This window comes from Lygodium microphyllum, chromosome 25 (genome assembly GCF_053477565.2).
Source record: "Lygodium microphyllum isolate KBCC chromosome 25, Lygodium_microphyllum_v1.1.10, whole genome shotgun sequence".
NCBI classification, from domain to species: Eukaryota; Viridiplantae; Streptophyta; class Polypodiopsida; order Schizaeales; family Lygodiaceae; genus Lygodium; species Lygodium microphyllum.
Window position 1 is genome coordinate 45,684,381 of NC_141159.1, and position 17,117 is coordinate 45,701,497.

The window sequence follows — 17,117 nt, forward strand, 5'->3', positions numbered from 1 at the left end:
CTAAGGTAGAATGTCTAGCATAGGCTTCAAAAAATAAAGGATTAAAAAGAGGTTGCTTGGAAAGATGGGATAATAGATCCACCCTCATTTGGTTGACATTTTGCACATGAGACGAAGCCTTTAACTATCTTTGATTTAAGATCACAAAATCCAGCATAGGATGCCAAGAATCCTCTGGACAGTCAGCTACTCTAGAAGAATACTTTTGTGGTGTACATAGAGTACTACTTGCAAGACTACATCTTCAACATACCAAGAGAGGTCTTCATCGTCTGGAATTAACAAGTCAACTCTGAGGTACATATAGGACATCAACATTGAATCTGGGACTACCAAATCCTCAAACACCATCTTGACCACTTTAGACAGCAAACTTGCAGACCACATTCCACTCCAGCCATCCTCTAGAGGAGGAGATAAATCCATGGTTGAAAGTTTAACATAAATGGCCAACTTCTATTGTTGATAATGAACTAAGAAAGAGTGTTTGGGAGGAATAAAGTCTACAAATTTCTCGAAAGTAGTCCATAAAATATCTTTCTAGATTGCAATCTCTCAACCTTGGCCCGAAATAAAGGACATAAAGTGGCATTCCATTGAAGAGCAGCCAAGTCCTGTTGAGACATAGAAGGAATCATGGGGATACTAGGACTTGGAGGAATGGATGGTGAATGCGCCATTTGGTCCTTCAACTATTTAACCTGGGAGGCTTGGGATTCCACTGTATTATGAGCAGTCTGCAAGTCTGACAGTTTCGTATCCAGAAGAGTCTTGAACTCTTCAGTTTCTTTGGACATTTTCTCTTTCTCTTCAGAAACCCTGGTGACCTTTGAGTGAGCTTCTGCTAACTATTTTTTCAAAGAAGATATTTCTTCTCTCTGGGTCTCAATCATTTTGGTCTGCTACTCCATCTACTTAAACAGATCAGAAAGAGTGTCTTTGGAAGAGACTAGCTCTGTGGTTGCCTTTTTCATCTGGTCTTTGGATTGTCTCAATTCTTCATAAAAAGAAGAATACAACTATTGAGCACAAGCTGTCACATTGAGAGTTCAATAGAACTCTGGATGTCTCTACAAAGAGAAGGGATGGCATTCCCTATCACTAAGCGGTTCAACAAAGGAACTGATATATCCAAAGAACCCTCTCGATGTGCCCTGAATAAGTTATTGCATGTGAGGTAGGCAGGGAGTTTACTTCCAGAGGTAGCACAAACTGACACTGAAGGAATGATTGGTGGAATTGTCTCTGCTACAAACTTCAAGCGCTTCCGTTGAATGACCAGTGGAGGAGGGGAGTCAATATCCTCTATGCCAATGGGTTTTTGATCTTCTGAAGGTGGAGGGGAAGGGACGGGATCAGATGGAGGAGGATGTGAAACACCCTTCTTAAGTCCTGAATATGTCAGAATATTATTCTGCATCTGTAACAACTTGAGGATCTCTTCATTTGAGAATAATTGTCTAGTTGTGACAAAGGATTCCTCTTTATATAGGGAAGGGACAAAACCTTCCCTAACCCTCTAGGTGTTAGGACCATGGAAGTACAATGAACCAAGCTCGATTTCTTACTATATGACGCTAGAAACTCATCACCAATCAGAGGGAGAGGAGTAGCCACAAAAGATGCAAGGCCAACTTTCGCAATAGGCTCAAAAGTCAATAGGGAAGGATAAACCCTACATATCAATGGGGGACATACTGAATAGCAGGAGGCATATGGGGTGCCATTCAGATAGTGAACACACGACACAACTCTCAAACAAAAGGGATGCATGAAAAACCAGTAGAAAAGACCAAAGATAAGATATTAACCAAGGTTTTGAAATGAGACTCGACCAACTATCCCCAAGCAAGGCACATCCTAGAAAAAATTTGACATGACTTCTAGAAAAATGCGATCGAAATCTTGGTGATATGCAACAGACATGCACTCGAGACCTTGTACCAGGTAGATAAAATGAAAAATCAATTCACACCATACCCTTAATCGTATCATAGCAACCAAACCATAATACAATAACAATCCACTCATATCATGACCATAACTTCAATAAGTAATTACAACTCAAAGGACGACACGTGCCCATCCCACGAAGCATATTTATTGAAAATGAGAATAAGTGTAATTAGGAGAATTAGTTTTAACGAAAGGTTTTTTAATAAAATATTTAAAAATGTGTAAAATTTTATTAGGTATTAAACATTTTAAAAAATTGTGGTTCATTTTTTAAAATATTAAATACAAATTATTAGGGTGAAGAGGTGCTTTTAACGAATCCCAGACTTCGATACCTAAGCTGAGGTCTCTAAATGCAAATTCATAAATTAAGAATTTAATGTGTCTGAAGCACTCTTATTTTTCAGCACGTGCATTTTTGTGACAACTGTTTCATTTTATTTAAAATTAAGGTGTCTCTCGAGCGCATGTATTGTGTGCAAAGTGAATGTCTAGTTGAGTTTTATTTAATTAAAAAGAAGGTGTGTTGAGTGCGGATGCGCATGCCATGGTGGTGATTAAGGTTCATTTTAGGAATTAATATGTGAATTTTGGGATAGCTGAAAAAATAAACAAGAAGGGGAAAAGAATTACGTCAAGAGTGTGTGTATGCAAGGATATTAAATGCGCACGTATCAATCCCACAATGCAAATGAGTCTCAAAAGAGAAAAGCCAACAACTAAAAAATATTTGAATATGGTAAGCTCATAAAAACCAAACTAACACCTCATTTAAAAAATAATCAAGAAACATGTGTTATTTGGTTAGATTTTTTTGCAAGAGAATACCTTTACCGACAAGATTAGGGTGGGTGTATTTGATTTAGTTGGGGTTAGCGTTTCAGTTGTGTGTTGACTTTTTTTTAATAAAGTTTTTTAATGAAGAAATCCTCTAGGCTGAAATGTTTAGATGTGAATCCAATTTAAAAGCATTTTGGAGGTTGGATTTTTTTTCAAAATGTGTTAGGTTGGACACATTAAAAAGGTTCCAAATTTTTAAGTATGATATTTCAACCATCCAACACGAGTGAAAATTGAACCAACAAATTTGAGTAAGGTGTCTAGATTTTTCCAATATATTTTTTGTTTATGTTTGGTATTCAATATGCTTTTTTCAAGAATTTTTTCCAAAAATAAAAATTTGATCATTTTGTAAAGCATTTTTAATATTTTTTAAAAAATATAAGAATTAAAAAAATATGGATGGAAACTTTTTATATTTTCTTGATATTATTTTATTTTTATTTATTTTTAAACGATTTTTAACTATTTTTAATGGTTTTTAAATCAATTTTAAAGTTTTTGAATTTTTTTGCAATTGAATTTTGGAGTTTTAGCTTTGGAAAATAATCTTAAAATTGTCTAGTTGGTCAAAAGAATTTTTAGCTATTTTTATATTATAATTTTTTGAATTTTTAAGAGTTTTTATTATTTTTTTAAAATTTTTATGTGTGTTTTAGGATTTTTTACAATTTTTTAATGAAAAATTGAATACTCGACTGCATGTGAACAGCTGCTTGTGAACGGACGGGCACGTACCATTGCACAGACAAGTCCAAACGTACATCCTCGCGTGTGAACAGTCGCTTGCAACTCATGAAAATGAACACAAACACAAACACGCTTTTGCGTGCGAACAGCCGCTTACGCACAAGACTCACGAATGCCAACATGCACAAAACCGCGTGGAAAGACCCGTTGGTGAGACCGTGCACAAGAACGGGGCGGCACGTGATGGGGGCGGAGGGGAGGGTGTGTAGGGGGTGTGTGTGTGGCTGTGTGTTGTTGGTTTGTGTTTTTTGGTGGGTGGGAAGGGGGGCCTCGTTTTTTCTTTTTTTTGGGGGGGAGGGGGAGGGGAAGTGGCGGTTCTAGAGGGAGGTAGTGGGTAGGGGAGGGGAGAAGTGGGAGGACAGTGGAGGTGGTTGGGAGGTAGGGGAGGGGTTGGAGGGGTGACGAAGAAGGGGGGGGGAGAAGGAGATGGGACTGGGCGAGGAGTGGCCGGGCAAGTAGGGAGGAACCCACGAGAGGAGGAGACAACAAGGGTGACGCCGGCGGGTGGAGGGCACAGGCTGTGGAGATGGCCAGGCCGGGAGAGGAGGAAAGGTGATAGGGAGGAGGGAGCAAGCGGTGGAGATGGTGGGGAGAGGAGGAAAAGCGATGGGGAGGAGGGCGGTGACGGCGGCGGTGGTGACGGCGGATGGAGCTAGGCGAGGTGGGGGAGGGCGAGGGAAAGGGAGAGGGAGTGGTGGAGAAGGAGGGAGGGGAGGAGGAAGAGGTGGGAGGGAGGGAGAGGGACTCGGGAAGAGAGAAAGAGAGGGGGAGAGAGAGAGAGAGAGAGAGAGAGAGAGAGAGAGAGAGAGAGGGGAGAAGGGGAGGGACTTGGGTGGTTAGGTTTTTTCTTTTTCTCAAAATGGTTGTTTTTTTTTAAATTGGGTTTTTTTGTTTTTCTTTGTTTTAATTTAAAAAAAGAAAGAAAGAAAGAAAGAAAGGGGTGCCGCCCCCGTCCCGCACGCATGCGCGGGGCGAGGGTAAAAAATTTGCAATGATGGGAAGCAACGGGGACCAACATGGCGGCACAGGTGCGGGATGACGCGATGGATGCGATATCATGATTAAAAATCGAAAAAACGGGCGGTCACGCACGACGCAAGAGGCACGACAGGTGCAAATGGACGGGAAATTTTCATAAAACCCAAACTATGCGCCAAAATAAAATGCTGTAAAAATCAAAATTGTGTTAGAAGTCGAGGGGAAGACAGCGAAAAAGTGCAATGGGGTGTCCAAGAACAATTTAGGGCGTTCACATGGAAAAAAGCAAAAATCAGGTCCAAAAACGCATACGAAAATTAATATCAAAAAATCCGATCTCCCAAATGAAGTCATGCCGAGCAGGCTATCATGTTAGAACATAGTTTCGATGAAGATAAGACATGTTCACATGGAAAAAACCAAAAATCACCCCCAAAACAGAATGCGAATATTAATATAAGAAGATCCGGGCAGCAGAACGAACGGTAGTAAAAAGGAAGAATGTCCGGACAAGAGTGTTTCACAGGACTATCATGTTGGAATGTGTTTCCGAGGGGGGTTAGGAGGCATTCACACATGAGAAAAAGGCAAAAAAGAGGACCAAAAAGGCATTTTAAAAAATTAATAATGAAAAATCCGAGGGTCGGAACAGGGTGGAGAAAAAAGGAAAATTGTGTATGAAGGTGTGATGGATAGGCCTATTGTATCAAAATGGAAGGCCCATGCAAATAGGGTAGGTTCACATGGAAAAATGTCAAAAACATATGCAAAAAAGGCACAAAACCACACAAAAATTAATTACGAACAAACCGTACATTGGAATAACATGTAGTTAAAAGAAAAAATATCGAGGGGAAGGTTTAGGATAGGGATGGTACGTCAGATCACTATTTCAAAGCGATAAGGGTGCGTGCGCATGGAAATACATCCAATTGTGGGAGAAAAGCTTCAAAAATTAATAACTCAAAAATAGTAAGCCAAAATAGGGGGATGTAAAAAGAAAATGTGGCATTCAAAGGAAAAAACAGGGCTATAAGGTTGGATGGGGAGTTTGTAAACATAGGGTGTGTTCACATAGCAAAGGAAAAATTTTGCGCAATAAAAGCAACCACAAGGGAATATGTCTCAAAGACAGGGGTTAGAAGGGTGCATGATTGGTTAATGACATATGCAGGATTATGCACAGCAGACGCACAGGGACGCGTCTCCACACTTAAGACCTTACCGGTTAGGATAGATTGATCAACACAGCCTTGGACTTGTCAATCGACTAGATGCTGATGTCCCCACACTTAAGACATAACATGCACTTGCAAACAGAATGGTAGGGCTAGGAACAATTGGCCCATTTCGTAGATGGTTGAAGGGAACCGTCGTTGTTGATTGCAGGAAGATCAGAGCCGTCAATAAGAGGTACCAGGGCTTGCCACAGAACACGTCCAGCATAGCAGGGACGATGCAACAGCACCCAGGTAGGTAGCTTTGTCGTGGTAAAGTCTGTCGATTCAACTATCAATGACGAAGAATAGAACTCTTAGCTCACGAGCACTCAAGAGGATGATAGAACAATTGCTCACCCCATGACGCACATCGATCAATGAATAAGCATGAAATCCCATAACTCACGTCTGGCTTAGAATTGAACAAGGGGAAAATGATTTGGATGGAGTATGCTAGTGTGCACAATTGATGGTGCATTTATGCGTTCCACCTGGTGTCAGCATACGGTGCGAGAAGGAAGGCCAGGGAGCCTTGTCATACAGTGTACAGAACAAGGTGACTGGCCTGTGATGGTGGCAAAGACCCATCCCGTGTGTGCATAGGGAAATAGAAAGTGTACCTGACGTCAATGCAATAACGCCCCTCAATGCTCACCTCTCAGGAATTGATTGAGGACACCCCAGTCAAACTCTGCCCCCCCTCTATTGTCTCACGCTCTGTTGAGAAATACAAGAAGGCAGCCCTTTCCTTACACCCATTGATGTAATCCCCACAGTCACTTGTGCAAAGGTTATATGCCTTCTGCGCAATTGATGGTGCAATTGTGCATCCTGCCCATTGTCAGCATACAATTTGAGAAGGAAGGCCAGGGAGCCTTATAGTCCAGTGCACAAGAACACATCATGCGTTGTGCATTGAGAGGCCCATCCCGTGTGTGTAACACTCTATTCACACATCACACCTCTCTGTTAAATGTAAAGGGAAAGGTTTGGTCACTCACCCCACCCTCTATCTCACACTCACTGATAGATACAGGAGGGTAGCTCGTACTCATAGCCCATCCTGTTAGGATGAAATCTCACATCACTCAATGGGTTGTCGATGAAGATCACTATTGGTTTTCGATAAGATGCCAATGAAGAGGCGTACCCAAGGAGGTAACCAATAGATCTGGTACTTAATTTTATGTGTAGAGCATGTCGTCTTTGGAAAAGATAGTCTGTTGTAGGGAATTATTCCTTCGAATGAGACTACTGATACAACGCACCAAGGGAGGTGGCTCTGGAAAGTTGCGTCTCAAAAGGTTCGGCTAGTGATTCAACTATTTTGGACTGCGGGGTGTTACCAACTTTTCCACAGCCAGCTTCTTGTCCGAGGGTGTTTACCACCTTTTCTTGGAACGAGGCCTACTATGATAGAAAATTGCTTCCTTTTCTTCCATAGCAATGTGTTTGTTTTTTTTTGTTTTCCTTTTATTTTCCTCTTCTTTCCTACTCTCGAAGGTGTGTCCACCTTTTCTCGAAGAATAGGTCGGCATGCTAGGGACCTAAGTCCTTTTCTCCCATGACTGATATATCTTTTTTTTTTCTTTAATAAATAGAATGGTAGAAATACCATGTGTTAGGGCCCATCCTCAACAACATTGATGGATCAAATGAGAGGAGAACAGAGTCAAGATGGGAGGTATTTGGGAGGGGCTAGCACAACTATGCCGCCTCATAAATAAGAGTGTAATGGCTATCAGTAGCACAAGGAGAAGGACAGTGCGACACCCAAAAGGGGAAGGGTGAGTCGACTATGAATGTCAATTTTCCCAAGGAGGGAAGTACTTCTTCATGCGATAGCCATTAATCAGGAAGGAATCATCAGAGGTATCAACTATTTGGACTTGGACTGAGCCATTCGGATTGACCGCAAGTACCTTATAGGGACCCATCCATTATTGTTGAAGCTTGCCTAGAAACTTGCCAAATCGGAAATCATAAGTGAGAACTAAGTCACCTTCCTTGAACTCCTTCTGCTTGATGAAGCTATCATGATAGGCCTTGCGTCACACTTGAGTGCTTTCCATGCACTGTAGGATCATCCATCCAATCTCATCCAAACATTCCAAGTGTAGTAGGCGGCACTGAAGAGACTCATCATCTACGAGGCTTTCTTTGACTGCCACTCGTAAAGAATGCAACTCCAACTCAACAGGGAAGATGGTTTCTGTTCCATATACCAACTAGAAAGGGGTTTGTCATGTAGCAAGCCTTGTAAGAGGTTTTGTGTGCCTAGAGGGCCTCTATAAGTCGATCATCCCAAGCACAATAATGTGCAGCAATCGTCCTTGTGAGGATCAAGCAGAGGATGCGATTGGTAACTTCAACTTGGTCATTATTTCTAGGGTAATAAGGGGTGAACTTGAGATGGTGGATCTTATATAGTTTTGTCAACTCTTCCATAATCTTATTAAGGAAGTGAGTATCTCGGTCACTTACAAGCTCTAGAGGACTGCCAAAATGGGTGATGATGTTCTTGTACAGGAACATGGCCAAGCTATTACTATCATCCTGCTTCAGAGCTTTAGCTTCACACCGCTTTGTTATGTAGTCTATACAAACCAAGATGTATTGATTCTGCTTCCTTCTGGTTGGCAGATCAATGGGGCCTGCGAAATCAATCCCCCACTTCTTGAACAACTTTAGGGGAAGAATGGGTTGCAAGGGCATGGCACTGGATTTGGTAGGATTTTCCATTTGTTGATAAGCGTCACACCATTTGCAGTACTCATAAGCATCCTTGTGGTGGGTTGGCCACCAATATCCTACAAGTAAGGCCTTTCTTGTTGTCGCTTCTCCTGCGAAGTGTCCACCACATGGCTCGTCATGGCATGCTTTCAATACTATGCCAATTTTTTCTCTTGCAACACATCTTCGCAAGACTTCGTCCTTGCATTTCTTGTACAAAGTGCCACCTAACATGGTGTAGGGGGATGATTCCAACAAAAGCTTCTCCTTCTCACGGCTTGAGATGCCAAGGGGATATTCTTGAGTTGCCAGGAGGTTGGCTATGTTTGCATACCATGGAGTTACAGTCTCAACCAAGAATAAGGAAGGATCAGGGAGGTCCGGATCATCCTACTTCTCTTTTGCTGTTTGAGGGATCCGTGAGAGATGATTGGCTAGGACATGGGAACGGCCAGGCTTAGTGACCACTTCAAAATCAAACTCCTAGAACAGGAGCAACCATCTTATCATTCATCCTTTGACATCTGCTTTGTTCATCGGGAAGGACAAGGCTTTATGGTCCACATAAAACTTGAAGTGGGTGGACAATAGATAGTGTCGAAACTTCTCCAATGCAAAAACCATTGCCAAGCACTCAAGCTCTATCACTGTATAGTTCCCTTCTCTATCAGTGACCTTTCAGCTTGCATAATATATTGGTTGAAAGGGAAGTGGAACCCAGGAGGAAGAAGTTGGTGGTGAGAGCTATGGCGGATGGAGAGCAAGAGCCAAGAGAGAGAGAGACTCAAAAGTGGGAACTTCAACAACCACAATGTGTGGCCGGGCCTTCCTTTATTCAAATTGTCACTAAAAGAATAAAGAATAAGTGACTGTGACGGGTGCCCTCCACCTGCAGTATGCAGTGGTGGGTATTGTCAGTGTAGTAATACACATGCAGATAGGCGGAGGTGCCTTTACCCCCAACAACCTCCCACTTAAAGGTGAATCTGCCCCAGTGAGAGAGGAAAAAGAAAAGATAGTACAACATGTACACATGTACAATAGGATGAGAAAAAAGATGTCATCTCATCCAATGCCCATCAATCTCTTAAGGAAGGTGAAGCGCTTGGTAGTGAGGCTCTTCGTGAGCAAGTCTACAGGATTTTGCTCAGTCAAAATCTTGACAAGGTCAATAGACATGTCCTCAATGACCTCGCGAATGAAGTGATACATCACCTCAATATGTTTTGTCTTGGCATGAAAGACTAGATTCTTGGCCAACTGAACGGCACTCATAGAATCCGAATGCAATGTAGGAATAGCATCTGTCATACCAAGGTCTGCAATCAAACGACCTAACCAGATAGCCTCCTTGAAAGCCTATGTGGTTGCAATATACTCGGTCTCTATAGTAGAAAGAGCCATACACTTCTACGCCCTAGACATCCAAGAGATAGCCCCTCCAGCATAAGTGAACACATAGCCTCAAGTGGACTTCCTACCATCTGCATGTCTTGCATAATAAAAGTCAATGTACCCCATGAATCCTCTATCCTGGCTGCCATAGCAAAGGCACATATTTGTTGTGCCCTTTAGGTACCTCATGATACCCTTTACGGCATCCCAATGTTTCTTGCCAGATGTAGCCATATAATGTGCCACAATCCCAACTGTAAAAGCTATATCTGGATGGGTGGCTATCATGGCATACATAAGACTACCCATGGCTAATGCATAGGGAATCTAGCCATCTCGGCCCTCTACTCATCTGTCTATGGACAATCGGCCTATGAAGCCTTCACATGAGAAGGTAATGAACAATCAATAGGCTTAACATCCTGCATGCGGAAGCGTTCAAGGACTTTATGAATGTACTCCCTTTGTGACAGATAGAGTAGTCCTTGAGATCGATCGTGCGTAATGCGCATACCAAGTATATGAGAGGCATGTCCCAGATCTTTCATCTCAAAGCTCTTTTTGAGCTGAGCCTTAAGAGCATCTAGCTCTTGATGAGCTATCCCTGCTAAAAGCATGTCATCCACATAGAGTACCAAAATCAGTAAAGAACCATCATAGGCTTTCTTTGTGTACAAGTGCAGATCCATAGCACTGCGGCTGTAGCCCTGTGACTGCATGAATGTATCAAACTTATGGTACCATTCCCTAGGTGTCTGCTTCAAGCCATATAGACTCTTCTTTAGCTTGCACACTAGGTGTTTCTTGCCAAGGTTTGCAAAGCCCTTAGGCTTCTCCATGTAAATCTCATCATGCAAGTCCCCATGTAGAAAAGTCGTCTTGATATCCATCTGGTACAAGTCAAGGTCAAGCTGTGCAACCAAGGCCAAGACTAAGCATAGGGTGGTCATCTTGACCATAGGAGAAAAGATTCATCAAAGTCAACACCATGCTCCTACTTAAAATCCTTAGCAACCAATCGAGCCTTGTATGTTGGCTTGGGGTGTCCAAGGGTACTTTTCAGCTTGTACACCCACTTGCATGGCAAAGCCTTCTTACCCTAAGGTAAGGAAACCAAATCTCAAGTCTGATTCTTATGCAATGAGTCACAATCATGCATGCGCATAGCCTCATCATAAGTGAGAGGCTCTCCTGCATCTGTAACCAGTACATAATCCATAGAGGGTGCAAAACAGTCAAGAGGTCATCTATCTCCAGTAGAACACCTCAATCCAGGCTCTGCCTGACTGACAACCTATCTAACATCAGTATGTCTAGCATCTGGGTCATGAGCATAAGGTGATGTTGCGCGGTGTCGATCTGGCCGCGGAGTGGGCTGAACGGGAGCAGATGGCTCCTCCTAAAAGATAACTTTGTATACCTCAACCACTTTCTTAGGCTGCATATGCATTTTTTCCTCATGAAAGATGACATCATGGCTACCGATCACTTTCCGCGCCTGCGGATCCCATAGACGGTAACCCATCTCTCCTACATCTCCATAGCTAATGAAAGTGCATTTGACACTTGTAGGATCCAACTGATTGTGTTTGTCCTTGGGCACATGGTAGAATTCCTCACACTGAAAGACACGCAAATGATCATAAGAGGGGGGCTTGCGTGCCCATACCTCCTCTGCGACCTGAAAGTCAATGCCACTGCTAGGCGACCTGTTAATGAGATGCATTGTAGTAGTAACTGCCTCAACCCAAAAGTGCTGCAGTAAGACAACCTAGCTAAGCATGCTACATACCATTTCCTGAATGGTCCTATTCATGCGTTCAGCCATACCATTCTAGGGTAGGGTATAAGGGGCGGTCAACTAGCGCTTAATACCCTGCTCATCACAAAACTGCTCAAAAGCATGTGATACATACTCACCCCCATTATCTGGCCTTAGGCATTTGAGCCTTTTCCCAAACTGGTTCTCTACCAATGCAAGCCAACACTGAAATGTGTCTAGGACATCAGATTTTCTCTTTATGGGATAAGCCCAAACCTTACGTGAGTAATCATCTATGAAAGTAACAAAGTACTTTGCCCCACCAAGTGACTAACAGGGCATGGGCCCACATACATCTAAGTATACAAGAGCCAAGGGCTCAACCATGCATTTCTTACCAAACTTTTTATGTGTATTTCTAGTCTACCTTCCATACAAACAATGATCACAAGAATCAAAATGCGAAGAGTCAAAAGGCAGAAGTTACTACAAAGCACGGAGCATTTTCATTCCTTAAAGAGACATATGCCCCAAATGAGCATGCCAAAGGAATACATGGGGAATAGAACCCACAGACAAAACATGATCCAATGTAGCTCCAGATACAAGGGATAGAGGCTGCTAGACTTGGCACCTCTTGCAAGCACAAGCCTGTCATGAGTAATCTTCCATGCAGAGTCTCCAAAAGACACAAAATACCCTGCATCATCAAGCTGTCCAATTGACATAAGGTTGCGAGTCAATGCATGTACATGGCGTACATCATGAAAAAAAAAGAGATGTCAAAAGGAAACTGTAGCCTAACATCTCCAATGTCCACAATGTCAAGAGACATGTCATCACCAAGACACACAAAACCAGACATGGTATGATAGGTATGAAACCAAACTCTACAAGGTGTTACATGAAAGGACGCACCCGAATCCAAGAGCTAGCACTACGCATACATAGAATGTATCTCACAAGTCTGTAAGGCATTGCATAAAGAAGTTACAAGTATGTAATCATCATCTGAATCAGTGGCCTGCATGACATTGACCTCTTCTATCTTTACACTAGACTTTGCAGGTATAATACTGCGCTCAGAAGGCTTTTCCTGCACTTTTTCTTTTCCCTTTTCTTTGCGCTTATCATCACACATTTTATGGCACTGCGGCCTAATATGTCTTGCTTTCCCACAATAATGATAGGTAAGATCAGAATTCCATCCATGGGACTTAGTGCAACCACATGACTTGGACTTGGGCTTCTAAGAGTTCGTGCCCTTATGACCATTATCATGCATGCCATGTCTGTCACCTCTAATGGTCAATGCATGTGAGGAGCGGAAAACATCATTGTTTCTCCTGTTGATTTCCTCAGTCAATAAAGCACTCTCAACCTCTTTGATTTTCAGCCCATCAAGCTTGTTCGTGCATATGGAAGTACGGAAGACATCCCATGATTCAGGCAAGATGCCAAGCAGAAACAACGGGTGCAAGTTGTCTTTGAACTCAATACCCTATGACAACAGACTCTTCATGATAGCATGAAACTGACTGAAATGAGATGAAAGGGAGGTCCCCTCCTTCATGCAAAGGTCCATTAATTACTTCAACCAATACATCTGTGATGTAGGACTCTACTGCATATAAAGCTCCTAAATCTTCTTCCATAAATCCCATGCAATCTAATTCTTATCTTCAACAACACTATGATGGACCTCTTCTGAGAGGGACAAAATAATGGTAAACTTGCATAGCTCATCAACTTCCATCCAAACATCATCATCCATATCTTCAAGTTTAACACTCTTGAAACACAAGGGTTTAATTTGCAACTTCTACATCAAAACCTGCCATATTTGGGAATTCCAATACTCATAGTTGGTACCATCCAACTTGGCAATGTTAAAGAGAGCTGTGTCTTTTAGATGACTAGCCATACTGTCCCAAATCAATGCAAAAAAGTATAATTGTAGGTTGCCATAATTAGTTGAAAATGCACTAAAACCACTGCTAAAACTGGCTGAAAGAGTGGATTTTACAAAGAGAAGCACATGTCCACCAAATATGACCAAGATAATATCAAATAGTAAGCATTACCCTCATAGAAGTGGTCAAAATTTGCAGATTTTAGCTTGGTATAATAAATTATAGCAATATGTAAAACTATCCCAAAATGAAGCAAACACTGATACATATATCACTGCAACTTCCAGGTAGCAAGATACATCCAACAGTGAGTTTCCAGGGGCAAGAAGGTACCAAGAACTGTCAAACCAATAACCTGTCAGGCAAGAGACATCTCGTAGGTCTAGAAGTCATGCATGTAATGGGTCTTGTGGTAAGAGAAGAGACCAAGCACAAGCACAAATGATAGAGCAAGAAGCTGAATGCATACAAAACTGACAAACTTGTGACAGATATAGGTGCCTACCGCAATAGGCGTATCAAATCAGTCCACTCTAGACAAACTGCAAACATAAAGCTCTCAAGAGAGCAAATGCATGTAGTTGTCCCACAAGCTCAAGCTCATCTGTAAATAAGACTCTGTGTACATCCAAATATACCGAGAGGCTCCCACTGGAAGTGAAGTTAGATGCAAAAAGAGCAAGCAACGCTCTAATACATCAAATACATAGCATCATATATGCCAAATCCTAGTAGGGTACATCCGGAGTATAAATCCCAAGCTATCTCAGACCCAAAAAGCATAAGCCTAAAAGCATTCAAAGAGCATGTAACTGACAACCAAATGTAATGCCCAATAGATAAAAAATGCTCAAATATATCTGAAGATGAAGATCCAAGTAACTGTCAAGCATGGGCAAACCAAGTGGCAACCATATCTGACCAAAGCGTAAATGCAAGAAGCCTAAATGTCAAGCAATGTCAATAGGCATAAACCAGTCCAAAGCATGCCAAACTGAAGCCAAATGCCAGTGAAGAAATGCCAGTGAAGAATGACCAAGTCAGAGCTTAATCCAAGCTCAAAAGCACTCTCGAACCAAGAAGAAGCATTTGACAACCTCTAAATACATCGATATCATCATTCAAACCTCCAGGAAGCACCCCGTATCCATGAACCAATGCATACACCAAGTAAATGAGCTTCAGCCAACTATATTACAACAAGCAATTTAGTGTTAAATGAAGCTCAAATCTGCTCCAAATCAGTCCCAAAGCATATAGACATAGCATCCCATAACATCTAGGCATCATCGGGGATCAATAGACATCAAACGAGCAATGCCAAGAAGCATTAAGCAGTAAATGACAAGTACTGCCCTGTTTTGACAGTCCTCGGACTATGTATACAGCAAAGGGTTGAAGGAGGAAGCACTCGAATGGATCACTGGCAGTCAAGCACCAATGCCGGGGAGTCAAGCAATGCTCGCGAAGGTTGCCAAGACTGCCGGGAAGCCGAGGAGGAGCAAGAAAATGCCAGGGAAGCAGATCAGCCCAGCCTCCTAAAAATGCGTCAAAAATTGTGTTGGCTATTGTTGGGGGCTAGGGGATCTTCAAGAGTCGTCAGGGGCACTTGGCAATGTCAAGGGGGCTCCAATATAACTTAGGAAGAAGCCGATGAAGGTCCGAAAGCTTGAGGAGGTGGCGAGAGATCAAAATATACCTGCAAATGAAGGTGCCATGGCTGCCATTGAAGCTCGGGTTGAAGCTCTTCAAATCCAGACTGAAGAGAATGCCAGGCAAGCTCCAATGCCTTTGCTCAGATACCAGTTGAAAGGGAAGTGGAACCCAGGAGGAAGAAGCTTGGTGCGATAAGAGCTATGGCAGATGGATAGCAAGAGCCAAGAGAGAGAGAGACTCAAAAGTGGGAACTTCAACAACCATAATGTGTGGCCGAACCTTCCTTTATTAAAACTAACACTAAAAGAATAAAGAATAAGTGATTGTGACGGGTGCCCGCCCCCTGTAGTATGCAGTGGTGGGTACTGTCAATGTAGTAATACACGGGTGGCTAGGTGGAGACGCCTTTACCCCCAACATTGGTTGATTCAACTTGAAGAGCCCTTCTAGCATAAGACAGCACCTAGCCCTTCGATCGATGCATCTGTGTGCACATGGAACTCCTTTGTCCAGTCAGGAGGCTGTAGGATGGGTGCTCTAATGAGGCACTACTTTAGGGTATTGAAGGCTTCTTCACAGTCATCAATCCACAAGAAATCAACATCTTTCCTTAGGAGCTTGTGCAGAGGGGCTGCCTTGGTTGTAAAATGTGCAATGAATCTTCTGTAGTAGCCCACATGGCCAAGAAATCCTCTCAATTGCTTGAGGTTTTTTGGTGTTGTCAATGCTGCAAACTTCTCAATCTTCATTGGATCTATGGCTATCCCTTGTGCTAAGACGATGTGGCCTAACAAGACTCCAGAAGATACACCAAATATGCATTTTTCAAAATTGAGGGAGATCCCATACTCTCAACATCAGACAAAGCATTGTTGCAAGTGTCCCCAGTGTTTACATAACAAACTGAAAACACAAAAATCATCCAATTATACCTCAATGAAATCATGCAGATGGTTCTGGAATGCGGGCATCATCACTCTCTGGAAAGTAGCTAGGGTGTTGCAGAGCCCAAATGGCATTACTCTCTAAGCATAGGTCCCCCATTCTGTTGTAAAGGTTGTTTTGGATTGATCTTCTTTTGCTATCTGCACTTGATTGTATCCCCACTGAAACCATCCAAAAGGGAATACAACTCATGTCCTGCTATTGTGTCCAATAGTTAGTATGTGAAAGGGATAGGGAAGTGATCCTTCTTAGTTTTGGAATTCAACTTGTAGAATTCCACACAAATGAGAAGCTTCCCATTCTTCTTGGGCATGACCACAATAGGTGATATCCATTCACTGTTTGCAATTGTGTAGACAAACTCGGCCTCTAGAAGCTTTACCAATTCTGTCTTCACCAGGGCTAAGTAGTTCAAGTTCATTCACCTCTAACGTTGCCTTATTGATTTGGCATCTAGTTCAAGGTCCATGTGATGTTCACAAACTATAGCCTTTGTATGACCAAGCAAACATGTCTCAATTATATTTCAAAAGGTCATATAGGGCCATTAGCTCCTTTTTAGGGAGATTTCTTCCCACTTTCAAGTGGTGTTCACTGCCATCTACATCAACAAAGGTCAACTGCTTCTCACCTTCCACTTCTTTGATGAAGGTCCTACGGACTGCTTTTGGATAGAGGTCTGACTCCTTCAAGGGAGTAGTGTCTTTGTCTAATGTTCCACTAAAGCTAGTATCCTCCTTTTGAACACATGACTCATTTGTCTTTTGGGACTATTGGAAGGGTATTAGAGATTTGTTTGCTTCAGTTTGAGTGATAATTTCCTCTGGACTTGGAAATTCATCTTCAAAGGATGCCTCTAGGAATGTCACATAACATGGACCTTCTGTAAGCCATGGCTTTGATGGCTTTGGCTTTTGTTGACAAGGGGCATCATCTTCATCAAGGCAACAAGAGCCACTGGTGAACTTA